The following is a 13,753-nucleotide window of genomic DNA, read 5'->3' as shown; positions in this document are numbered from 1 at the left end:
ATAGAGCTCAACTGGTGTGGTTCAGTGGTTGAGCATTGACCTATGAACCAGGTGGTCATGGTTCGATCCCTGTTAGGGCACAGGCCTGGTTGAGGCTCAATCCTCAATAGGGTGTGTGCAGGAGGCAGTCAATGAATGATTCTCTCTCATCATTGATGTTTTCTCTCTCTCTTCCTCTCCTGTCCTCTCTGAAATCAATAAAAAATATATATTCTTTTAAAGAACACACATAGCTCTGCCCCCGCTCCCTCCCTCTTATAAAGACCACTGTGATGAGAGAAACCAAGATGGCGGCGTAGGTAAACACCCAATCTGCGGCCGTACACAACAATTTCAAAAATACAACTAAAAGACAGAATCTCTATCACCCAGAGCCATGGGAGGGCTGGCTGGAAGCCCCACAACTAGCCGGAAAGAGAGAGGAGCATTTGGGACACAAACGCTGAAAAGCTGAGGTACCGGGGCGCATGCGTTACGGGCTGGTGGCAGATCCCAGTTGGCAGCGGGCGTTCCTACCTTCAAACTGAAGGGGAAACGCGTGGGACCCAAACTCCTACCGGGAGAAGCATCCTCAATGCTTCTCTGTCTCTGGACTGTTTGCCATCAGGTTGGAAAGTGAGGGTGGCTTGCTTGCAGAGCTGCGCGGAGGAATAATTGCTAGTTGCATTGGGGCGCGAGACACAGGGTTGCGGTTGGAGACGCGGGAAGTCTGGCTCCCAGCCATTGCTGTTTGCCACGCCTTAGCCTAGTGACACCCTGAGACCCCGCCCTGCACAACCTACAAACTCACCCAAGCTCCAAGCAGTGGCTTTTGCATATGAATGGATCGCTGCTTACCCTAGCAACCAGTTCAGACAGCTCCAAAATCTCCAAATCCCAAGCAGGGAGGAGAGGACTGGAATTCTCCTGTAGTTCCTACGGGGTGGCCTCAGGCAGTAGCTGACCTGCACCCCATTGGAGATCCAGAAGCCAGTGAACCTAGAAGTCAGTGTGAGACACAGATGTCAACTCCTCACATCCATAAGTGACACATTCAGGAGACGGACTCAGAGAGCACCAAAGCCCCACTGAAACAAGTCCTGCACCATAAGCGTGTCTCCAGTGCAGCAGTTCTTCCATTATAAACACAGCGGGCCCCCACAGCCAATTGGCCTGGAGGACAATTCCTCCCAGTGACACCAACAGCAATCAAGGCTTAACTACACCAAGACTTTGTACTCAGCTCATAAAGGGGTGCACCAAGACCGTGACCTCAGGTGATTGGGAAGGCTGAGCCACTGGGCCCTATAGGTCACCTACAACACAAAGCTGCTCCATCAACACAGGGAAGCAGCCAAAATGCGGAAGCACAGAAACATGTCACGAATGAAAGAAATGGAGGAAAGTAAACTACGGGACGATGTAGAGTTCAAAACCACATTTATAAGGTTACTCGAGAATCTTCTAAAAACTGTGGAGAAACTTGATGAGGACTTCAAGGACCTCAATGAGAACATAAAAAAAATGGAAAAGGACCAGTCAGAAATTAAGCATACACTGTCTGAAATAAAGAATATACAGAAACTCAACTGTAGATCAACGTACCCCAAGAATCAAACCAAAGACCTGAAATATGAGGAAACAAAAAGCACCCAACCAGAGAAAACAAAAAATACGAGGAAACAAAAAACACCCAACCAAAAAGTAAAAAAGATCCAAAAATATGAAGATAATGTAAGGAGCCTCTGGGACAACTTTAAGCATACCAACATCCAAATTTTTGGGGTGCCAGAAGAAGAGAGAGAGCAGAATATTGAAAACCTATTAGAAGAAATAATGACAGAAAACTTTCCCCACCTGGTGAAAGAAATAGACTTACAGGTTCAGGAAGCGCACAGAACCCCAAACAAGAGGAATCCAAAGAGAACCACACCAAGACACATCATAATCAAAATGCCAAGGGCAAAAGACAAAGAGAGAATCTTGAAAGCACCAAGAGAAAAACAGTTAGTTACCTACAAGGGAGTACCCATACGACTGTCAGCTGATTTCTCAACAGAAACTATGCAGGCCAGACGGGAGTGGCAAGAAATATTCAAAGTGATGAATGGCAAGAACCTACAACCAAGATTACTCTATCCAGCAAAGCTTTCATTCAGAATTGAAGGTCAGACAAAGAGCTTCACAGACAAGAAAAATCTAAAGGAGTTCATCACCACCAAACCAGGATTACATGAAATGCTGAAGGGTATTCTTTAAGAAGAGGAAGAAGAAGAAAAAGGTAAAGATAAAAATTATGAACAACAAAAAGACATCAAATACATACCTACCAACGAGTGAATCTAAAAAGCAAGTGAATAAAAAGTCTGAAGAACAGAATGGACTGGTGAATATAATAGAATCAGGGGCATAGAAAGGGAGTGGACTGACAATTCTCAGGGGGAAGGGGTCTGAAGGGGGTGAGAAGAGATTGGACAAAGGTCTTACACCTATGGATAAAGACAGTGGTGGGGGGTGAGGGCATGGGTGGGGTGGGGAATCAGGTGGAGGGGAAGTATGGGGGTAAAAAAGAGGAACAACTGTAATAATCTGAACAATAAAGATGTATTTAAAAAAATAAAATAAAATAAAGAACACACATAGAAGTGTATAAAATTAGACCAAAATTTATAGTAATATTTGTCCTATTCTTTTTTCTCACCAAATGAGTTAAGTACTTAGTGTCTAGTGCACAGAAGAGGCACATGAATTGAAGAGTGGGCGATAGTGGAGAAATGAGGGAGGCAGCAGAGGGCGGTACAGAGTCCCAAGGTCAATACTAGTTCTGCTAGTAACTGATGGAGAGGCCTTGAACTATCTGATAAACCTATCTGGGCCTCAGTTTCCCTTCTATGAAATAAGGGGAGTCTGGCCTTCCATAGTTACCCCACGTGATGTGCAAGAGGCCAGGAGGCCTTCAGTCCTGTCATGTTGGAATCTTTTCTCTGAGGTCCCAGAAACAGTCTTATATTCTCTGGGGTCCCCAATAGTCCAGTCCCAGGGCCGCTAATGACTTTGATGTGTAGACTAGTACAGTTTGTCTGATTTCTCTTTGACTTTAGCTCTTTCTCTGTGTAAAGTGGAAAGATGCAGTGAAATGTAAATTCATAGTTATTTGTTTCATTAAAAAGCATTGAGCACACCCAGTAATCCCACTCCTGGGAATATATCCGAAGAAACTAGAAACACCAATCAGAAAGGATATATGCACCACTATGTTCATAGCAGCACAATTTACAATAGCTAAGATTTGGAAACAGCCTAGGTGCCCGTCAGCAGATGACTGGATCAGAAAACTGTGGTACATCTACCCAATGGAATACTATGCTGCCATAAAAAAGAAGGAATTCTCATCATTTGCAGCAACCAGGATGGAATTTGAGAACATTATGCTAAGTGAAATAAGCCAGTCAATGAAAGAAAAATACCACATGATCTCACTCATTTATGGATAGTAAAGAACATTATAAAGTGATGAACAAAAAGATAGATACAGAGACAGTAAAGCATCAAACAGACTTTCAAATTACAGGGGGAAAGTTAGGGAGAGGTGGGGGAGATATGAAATCAAACGAATAACTTGTATGCATGCATATAAGCATAAACAATGGACACAAAACTCTGGGGGGTGAGGGCATGTATGGGTGTGGGGTGGGGGAGGGTAATGGTAAGATATGTACACATATAATACCTCAATAAAAAAAAATGTAAAAAAAAAAAAAAAAGCATTGAGCACAGAGTTTATCGGGAATCAGATCCTGTGTCACTGGAACTCCTGAACCACTGATGGAAGGCCTGTATTTTGTGCTGACTTCTCCCAGGATGAGCTGGCAGTGTGTCCGTTTTTATTATTATCTCCATTTTTACAGATGGGTAAACAGGGGCTTACAGAGTTGAAGTAACTTGAACAGAGTCCCACCACTACAAGTGGGACTATGTCAAATGAAAAAGTTATTCTTCAGCTTTGAATGTGGGGATGCACTTAAATATTTGCTAATAGTTTTGTTGATTGACCAACATAGCATTATCTGAAATTATTAGCTAATAAGTCACAAATGTCTACCTAAATCAATAACACTGATAGATTTTTTTCCATAAATACTCTGTCTTTTATATCATTGGTCTCTTTTTTCTACCCAAAACAATAGGAGACTAAAAAGAAGAAAGACAACACAACAAACTATAAAAATAAAGATGACACCAGGACAGAGTCTAATCCCCACCCCAAGACAAACTAGTATTTGTAAACACCTGAGCAAATACACCTAGCTTAACAATTTTGGTCTCTGACGCTGTACAGATTTGGGGTTGAGTCCAAATTCTGCTAATTACTGACTCTGTGACATTAGGCAAACCACCTGTCTTCTCAGTGCCTCGGTTTCCATCTCTGTAAGACGGAAATGACCATGACCACATGCGCGTTATGTATATGGCTTTACAAATGTCTCTGTGTCAAAGGCATCTATTGTATTGTATTGCCTGGCGTGGAGTATGTGCTCAATAAGCAGTATCTATCATTGACTTTCAAGGCCACATGGGTGTTCAGGGAATACATCAAAATCGTCTTTCTTTCAGTCATGGCAACGCTCCAGGTTTCCAGTCTTCAGGGAGGCAGTCCTGCAGGTGGTTTTTGTGATGTCTGTCCTAGACATCCTTGCTTTCCCAACCCCCTCCTGCTCCTCCCTCCCATTGCCAGTGCCTGAGTTTAGTCCTTATCATCTCTCATCTGGAGACACCAATTGAGATGGAGGTAGAAGTCATTAGTACCTGAGTGTCCTCAACCTCTCTGCCACAGAAAGATTTCACCTTTATCCTCAAAGCTTTCCACCAGCCTCCAGGCAGAGCACAGATCTTGTCAGGCGAGTTCCCAGATTCCTGTGGTGCAAAGATGGAAACTGGAAAGAAGGAGGTAGGCCAGGTGGGCCAAGAGTGGGAGGAACTAGGTTTGCTGTGCGAGAGGCTGCACCATGGAGTAAAAAATACCTACACAGGGCTTTGTTAAGCTCCAAATGCTATTCCAAAAACTGTGAATTCAAGGACAAACAAGATACAGAATTCCTACTCTCCAATTACTCACACTTAAGGCATGTGGATTGCTGAAGAGGAAAAATGGCCACAATGTGTTGCTATGTGCTTTAAATTGCATTCCCTTTAGCATTTTACAGAAGCAGAAGAAAAGACTGGAATTGTTTTTTAATAACGTTATTTAAAAAAATAACTTTTAGCTGTTGTGTTTTGTTTCTTAGCATAAAAGCCTGGTGAGACTGGGCCACATGGGGCCCTAGAAGTTTTTAACTATATATATAAAAGTCTAAGCAACTGTTCCAACCATTCGCTCAGTAGCTATGACACGCAATGATCACCAGGGGGCAGACGCTCTGACCAGTAGAGGAGGGAGCCCAATTCCTTGCGGAATCGGCCGTGGGTTAGGTTACTGCTGGGGCACTGTCAGCCCCGAATCTGCTTCACCCATACCCCGGATCCAGAAAGGAGGGAGGAGGGAGCCCGATTCCTTAAGGAATCGGCTGTGGGTTAGGTTGCTGCTGGGGGGAGGGCAGGAAGAGATTAACCAAAGATCTTTTATGCATACTAGAGGCCCCGTGCATGGGTTCGTGCACTGGTGGGGTCCCTCGGCCTGGCCTGTGGGGATCAGGCTGAAATTGGCTCTCTGACATTCCCCAAGAGGTCCCAGATTGTGAGAGGGTGCAGGCCTGGCCGAGGGACCCCACCGGTGCACGAATCCATGTACTGAGCCTCTTGTTATATATAATCACCTCCTAATTGGTTGCCCGACCTCCACCCTTGTCCTTTTCTACGTTGCTCCCAAAGAATGTCTCTAAAACACAAATCTGAGCATGCTCTAAGTCCCTTCCAGCGCAAACTCCTTCTGTTGTTGTCCATTGCTTCCGGATGAAGTCCAAGACCTCCCATGATATGGGCCTACCTACCCCTAGTCTGCATGCTTGTAAAGACTCCCTACCCCTCCCTTGGCTGCCACAAACTCTGACACAGTCCACCCTGGCACTCACAGGCCTCGAGCTTCGGGGAGAACTCTCATACGGTCAAGTGCTTTGCCTTCAATGACCCGGTTCCTGCCACATCTCAAACTCATCTCTGGAAAACTCAAGGCATCCCTCAAAATTCCATTCAAGAATGCCCTGTCTGATGAGTCTTCCTGGCTCACCTCAGTGGAGCTAATCCCCCACCCTCCTCCATGCACATTGGTGCCTTAGATTTTGATGATGGTTTTGACTGATTCTGGCTGGAATCTGTTTCCCAGAGTTGATATGACAGATATAGCTGTCTAAGCAGGAGTTCCTTCCCATATTGCTACACATATTTTGGTTCCTATTTAGCTATCCATTCCTTAGGTCATGAAAATGCATAGCAGGATTGGAAACCCATGGCACCCAGCACATACTAGAATACCAATGAACACTCGTGGAATGGAAGACAGAGGACTGCTCTGGCCCTGTCTGCTGGGGAGGATCTCCTACTAGCTTGGGGCAAGAATAGCTAGGTGTGCCACAGCTCTACCCAGGAACCCTCTGCCACCCAAGGTTCTTTGGGTGTGAGTTGGAAGGTCATGGAGACTGTAAGAAAATGTCTGCAACCAGAGATATACTTGAGGGACAAGGAAAGATTCAGGAAGCTAATCTGGTGATATTTCAGGATTGCTTTTCCTCCTATTCTCTCTCTCTCTCTCTCTTCTCTCTCTCTCTCTCTCTCTCTCTCTCTTGTGGGGTCGAACCCTGGAGTCAAAAATAAGACCACCAGAGGCTGCTAATTAATTAAAAAAGCAGGCAAGGATTTATTGAGCTGGCCAGGACGGCCACGAGAGCACCACACGCAGGTGGAGTCCACCCTCATGACCGCGCCGTTTCAGGTGTAGGCAGTCTTTTTAAAGGTCCAAACCACAAAAATTTTCCTTTGTTCCAAATTCTAAATTCTAAATACTGGGAACAGTCCACAGGGGGGTTCCCAGCCACATCCTGCTGGACATTGGAATGTGGCCCTATCTTGCGAAAGCAGTTTTTACAGAGGCAGAATCAAGCAGAGTTAATAATCTCTAAAGGTTATTTACAGTTTCAACTCCTGGAGCTACTGAGTCAATGGGAATCAATCTCCTGTGGTTCTGGTCCACAGGCACAGGGAAATTACCTTTGTGATGTGGGAGGAATTTATGTGAGCTTCCAGGTCTCAATCTGGAAGCTGAGGTAACTACCCCATTGTTTAAGCAAGTAAGTACGTGCAGAAGCCAGAATAGCAGGGTTAAAATTCAAACAGCAGTTTTTACCTAAGTATGGTTGCTACCATACTCTCTCTCTCTCTCTCTCTCTCTCTCTCTCTCTCTCTCTCTCTCTCTCTCTCTCCTCCTGTTAAGTATATTTAATACTTCTTAATATGGGATAAGCCAGGTATCTTCAGATTGCAGTGTGGTATACATACCACGCATATATTTGGTAAAGTGCATCAAGAAATAGTATTCACAAATCTGATTGCTTGGTCAGACCACCAGAATCACAAATTTAAAATTCCAAGTCTCTGCCCTGGCCGGTGTGGCTCAGTGGATAGAGCGTCGGCCTGCGGACTGAAGGGTCCCGGGTTCGATTCCAGTCAAGGGCATGTACCTTGGTTGCGGGCACATCCCCAGTAGGGGGCGTGCAGGAGGCAGCTGATAGATGTTTCTCTCTCATCCATGTTTCTAACTCTATCCCTCTCCCTTCCTCTCTGTAAAAAATCAATAAAATATATTATAAAATAAAAAAAAATAAAATAAAATTCCAAGTCTCCAGGCCAACTGTGGCTAGAGGGCCCTTTGTCCTCTGGGTGACTCAAGAGCGCCCTCCCCGCCCCCTTCCATGGCCGCAGGCCAGCTTGCACTTGGCTTTGCCAAAATGAGATTATCAAGGTCATTTAGGCTTACAACAGGCCATCTACCTGACAAGTCTAGAGAATTAAAAAAAAAATCCTCCTTGTCTTTGTTTACCTTGGTGATTGTTTTTTGTTTTTTGTTTTGTTTTGTTTTAAATGTTTCACAAACTGATAGTGGCCTGCGTGAGTCAACACCTTCCCAAGATATTGATTCTAATCACCTGGCTTGGCCCGTTGGAAGTGAAGCCGCTTTCTGGGCGTAGAGCCCTTGGGGCACTATGTGCGCATGCCTGCGGGGAAGTGGGTGGGCCTCCAGGGCCTCTGGATCTGAGCCCACAGTTTGACTCACTCCCAAGGGCTGGAGCTGGGCCGGGACAGCCAGGCTGTGCGTATGCTGCCCTCTGGTGGCAGGTCCTGGTAGTAAGCCTCGGTTCAGGGTGTGCGCAGGTCAGTTCATTTAAGGGACTCCCATGTCCTCCTCTGCACACATGGGTGCCTCCCAACTGCACTCCCAGTCCATTTCTAGACACCTGGCCCAGAAGGTAAGTGCATTTTTTCATTAAATGCGAATCAGAACAATGGCTAAAGTTTATAGACTGCTCAGTCAGTGCCATGCACTGTGCTACATAATTTACCTGAAGTGTGTCGTTAATCTTCACAAGAAGTGTCCCAATTATGCCCCAATTAATTTATTATCTGTCTAGACTTAGTGGGACAAACACAGGTGACCAGGAGTCAGCAATAATGGCCTATCCCCCAGTACTTTAATGTCTAGTCAGCTGAGCCGAACCGGAACACATGAACACACAAGACAGAACTAGTATGCAATTACACAAGGTTTATTTACCTACTAGAGGCCCAGTGCACGAAATTCGTGCACAGAGAAGAGTTGTCCCTCAGCCCAGCCTGTGCCCTCTCCAATCTGGGACCCCTCAAGGGATGTCCAACTGCCCGTTTAGGCCCGATCCCAGGGATCGGGCCTAAACGGGCAGTCGGAAATCCCTCTTACAATCCAGGACTGCTGGCTCCCAACTGCTTGCCTGCCTGCCTTCCTGATTGCCCCTAACTGCTTCTGCCTGCCAGCCTGATCACCCCCTAACCACTCTGCTGCCAGCCTGTTTGCCCCCAACTTCCCTCCTCTGCCAGCCTGGTTACCCCTAACTGCCCTCTCCTGCAGGGTTGATCACCTCCAACTGCCCTCCCTTGCAGGTCTGGTCCTTCTCAACTGCCCTCCCTTGCAGGCCGGGTGCCTCCCAACCACCCTCTCCTGCTGGCCATCTTGTAGTGGCCATCTTGTGTCCACATGGGGGCAGGATCTTTGACCACATGGGGGCAGCTATATTGTGTGTTGCAGTGATGATCAATCTGCATAGTACTCTTTTATTAGATAGGATAGAGGTCTGGTATAGGGGTGGGGGCCAGCTGGTTTGCCCTGAAGGGTGTCCCTTATCAGGGTGGGGTTCCCTTGGGGTGTGGGGCAGCCTGAGCGAGTGGCCTGTGGTGGTTTGCAGGTGGGCCACGCCCCCTGGCAACACAAACAGAGGCCCTGGTATCTGGAATTTATTTTCCTTCTACAATTGAAACTTTGTAGCCTGGAGCAGAGCCAAGCCTGGGGCTCCCTCCAAGGCCGGCAGCCATTTGTGTTGGGGTTATAATTGAAACTTTGTAGCCTTAAGCGGGTGGGCCCAGCCAGGGTGTGCGGAAAGCTTTGCTTCTCCTGTTGCCGGTGGCAACCCTGGCCTGCTCTCTCAAGCTCCATTCTGCCGCCATTTGTTTGAATTTGTTTACCTTCTATAATTGAAACTTTGTAGCTTGAGTGGAGGCTTAGGCCTGGCAATGGCAGGCGGAAAGCTTGGCTTCCTCTGTTACCTGGGAAACCTTGCTCTCTGTGGCTGTAGCCATCTTGGTTTGGGTTAATTTGCATACTCGCTCTGATTGGATGGTGGGCGTGGCTTGTGGGTGTGTCGGAGGTATGGTCAATTTGCATATTTGTCTATTATTAGATAGGATTCCTAGTGGGTCCTAGGCTCCAGCAAAGGCCACCCGGCGATGCACACCGAAAGACGGACGACGAAGACGGAGACAGACAGGCGGCCGCCATGGTTCAGGCTCGCACAGCAGAGCAGTCAGTCAGGGGCTCCTCTCACCGAGCGACATGGAGTTCTCTTATCAGGCAGGAGACGTCGACCGAAGAAGGTCCCGGCCTTATATAGCCCGTAGTAAACAACTTGTGTCCTTATCAGTGTGGGCCAGACGGTGTGCCTTATGCTAGGAGCAGGGCATTTACATCAAGATAGTGGGGTGTTCACCAATTTGGAAGTTACAGAGTATTGGGGTCTTCACACAGCAAACATTTCACACAATACTTATTTCATGCACTAGAGGGGTTTCCTTATGACCCTGACATTATTATAACAAGAAGGCTATGAAGTAGGTGTCCTGAGTGGTATTCCTGCAGGTAGATGAAGAATGGGAGCCTGCTCTCACAGCTGTGCCAACCTTCTCCACCTCCTGCCTCACCTCCCTGCAAAGCAGCAGCCGCTGAGTCCTTGATGATCAATTGTTAGTTATTGAGTTGATTCTGAATATAGAAACAAAACTAGGATTTGTAGATGCTAACCTATTCTGGCCTAATCATTGTCAGTCTAGCACTGTCTGGAAAAGCTGGATGCCTAGCTGGCAGTGCCTTCTAATGAGGCCTTCTGAGAGCTGACTGACTGAACCCTTCTGGATGGAATCGAAGACTAAACTTTTGCACTGTGTTCCCTGCTGTGTGGCGAACTGTGCATATCTATGCTGAGGCTACAACAAGGTGACAAATGCCAAGGAGAGTCCAGTGTCGGCATATCTGGAACAAAGTGCAGCTATGCTAGAATTCCTTCATGAGATTGAGCTTAAAGGAAGACAAGGTGGGAGGGAGGTGCTCTTTCTAAGGGGAGAATGTTTTTACTTAGAAGATTGGTTAGTGGTTCTAAGAACTAAAATTCTGCAGAAGTGAGGGGCTCTCGATGATCACTTTACTAATACTGACGCCGTAATTTGTCCCTGCCATAGTCAGAAATTAGAAAAGTTGGAGGGATCTTAATCATAGGAAACCTTGCATGTCCTGTGCGTTTTGACCTGACATGGGCTGGGGCTGTTTTTAGGTAACTGGCATTTAATCCTTCTTGAAAGGGCTTTGCAGAATTTGTATCTCTGAGTGGACCTGTGAGGGGTGGTTTCCAATCCATTTTTCCCCCTGACTTTGTGACTTGAGCACTTTAGCTTCTGTGGAGCTAAAGTCCTTTCCTTGCCCCTCAGATGGGCTTTGCTCCTGAGGATGCATCAGAAAAAGACAGGAACGCCATGGTGGTACTGTGGGCCCAGAGGCAGAGCCCACCCACTGCACGCCCCCTCAGTACTTGGGCAATGACATTTAACACAGCCCACCAAAGAGCAGTCAGGTGGAACTATCATGAAATAAAATCTCCAAAAAGTCGGTTGAATATACTTAATGTGTGAGTTATCAATTTATTGCCTCTCAGCCCTGAATGCCACCTTTAATATATTTGTCAGCCTGCAGACTAAAGGGTCCCAGGTTCGATTCTGTTCAAGGGCACGCGCCAGGATTGCAGGCTCGATCCCCAGTAGGGGGCGTGCAGGAGAAATAAAACCTTCTTCTCCAATCGATAACACTGTGGTCCTAAGAGGTTGGGACAAAACCCTGCTGCTTTCTGTCCTCCCTTCTCTTGGGTCCAGATGTGAGTGCACTTGTAAAAGCATGTGGCAGAGTGGGGCAGTTAAAGCCCAGCTTTCTGTCTGCAGACTGGAAATAGAAGTCACATCGAAGTAGGAAGTGCTGGGGAGATTATACAAAGGGAGAAAGAAAAGTGCAGGAAACCTGCATTATAAAGTTAGGTGTGACTCCTGGACCACAGACATGTAGATCTGGTCCCAGTCAGCCTACCAAACACTCTGAGAACTGAGCTAAAAGATGAACTTTTGCTCAGGTCACAGACGGGCCCTGGGTGTCATACCCAGAGGACAGGTCCAAACAACGCTGCAAAGTCTTTGAGAACTAAACTGGCATGGGAACCACAGCTCACTGAAAGTGCGTTAGAATTTGTGACCTGACCTTACTTAACAAGGTGATTACTTCATAAAACAGAAATAATAACATTCTCCATGGAATTTAAATAAGACCCAGAGTTTCATAACATAATATTCAAACTAGCCAGAAAACAATCCAAAATTACTTGGTATTCAAGAACCAAATCTCAACTTGCATGGGGGAAAAAAAGAGGTTGCTAACACCAAGAGACACAGATGTTGGAATGAACTGACAAGGACTTTATAATCCTATCTAATAAAAGAATAATATGCAAATTAACTGGCACTCCGTGACAAAGATGAACGCAACACGAGCCCAGCGTCCGCTCCTCGGCTGCGCGGAGGGAGGAGAGGGGCCTCTGGCCAGAGGCTGGGGCGAGGGACGCTGGCATCATTGCAGGCCAGGCTGAGGGAACCCCTCCCCCATGCACGAATTTCGTGCACCGGGACTCTAGTACCTATTATAAAAATTCTGTAATGACCAATCACAAATACTCTAGAAACCAATGGAAAAGTAAAAATAAAATCTCAGTAAATAAATGGAAAATATTAAAAAGAAACAAATGAAAAATTTAGGACTGCAAAATACAATAACCAAAATATGATCTCAGTAACAGAATGAAGAACACAGGGAAAAGAATCAGTAGATTTGATGCTAGATCAATAGATATTATTGAATCTGAATAAAAGAGAAAGATTTTGAAAAATGCACATAGCCTCAAGGACCTTAGGCACAACAACAGAAGGACTAAGATTGGTGTTATTGGAATATGAGAAGGAGAGGAGAATGAGTGCACTCTTAAAAAGTATTTGGAGAAATAATGGCTAAAAACTTTCCAAATTTGGTGAAAGAGATAAACCTACAAATTCAACACCAAACAACATAAACTGAAATTCACACCTAGGTATATCACAATGAATCTCTCTTAATGAAACTATTGAAAACTAAAGACAAAAATTTGAAAGTAGCCAAAGGAAAAATAATGTATTGCCCATAGGGGAAAAACATTTCAAATGACTACAGATTTCCCACTGGAAACCATTTATCTCAGAAATAAAACTAAAGATAAAACATCAGCACAGAGATGAAATAACCAAAAATATCATCAACCAACTGCACTTAATTGACACCTATGTAACACTCCATCCAACAACAGCTCATTATTTTCAACTAGTAGCCCGTTTGCACGAAGATTCGTGCAATAGACCTTCATTCACCTGGCTGCCTGCACCAGTTTTCTGCCGGCACCGGGGACCCAGGCCTTGGCTGTGGCCACTGCCTTCTGCCTTTTTTCAGGGTCCGGGCTTGGCCCTGGGTGGTGGCCTTGGGCTCGGCTGCACCCAGCGTCCCTGCTACCCGATTGCAGGAGCCAACCCCCAGTGGTCTCCTGCGATCGGCGCAGGCACCCCGCTGGCGGGGAAAGCCTCGGGCGGCTTTCCCAGCCTTGGGCTCCGCCACAACCCCAGTATCCCTGCGACGCGATCACAGGAGCGAGCCGACCTTCAGGTCGGCTCGCTCCTTTGATCGGCGCAGGCACCCAGCTGGCGCCACACCCCAGCGTCCCTGCATCGGTTTCCTGGTGGGCGTGGTTGATGGGCGTGGCTTGGTTGGTGGGCGTGGCTTGGATTTGCATATTTGTCTATTATAAGGTAAGATTATACATAAAACATTCACTGAAATAGACTATATCCTGTGTCCTGACAAATTTAAAATAATTGAAATGTGTTCTCTGACCATAATGGAATTAAACTAGTAATCAATAAAAGAAAA

Source organism: Eptesicus fuscus, chromosome 9, assembly GCF_027574615.1.
Source record: "Eptesicus fuscus isolate TK198812 chromosome 9, DD_ASM_mEF_20220401, whole genome shotgun sequence".
Lineage (NCBI taxonomy): Eukaryota > Metazoa > Chordata > Mammalia > Chiroptera > Vespertilionidae > Eptesicus > Eptesicus fuscus.
This window is presented reverse-complemented; position numbering follows the sequence as displayed.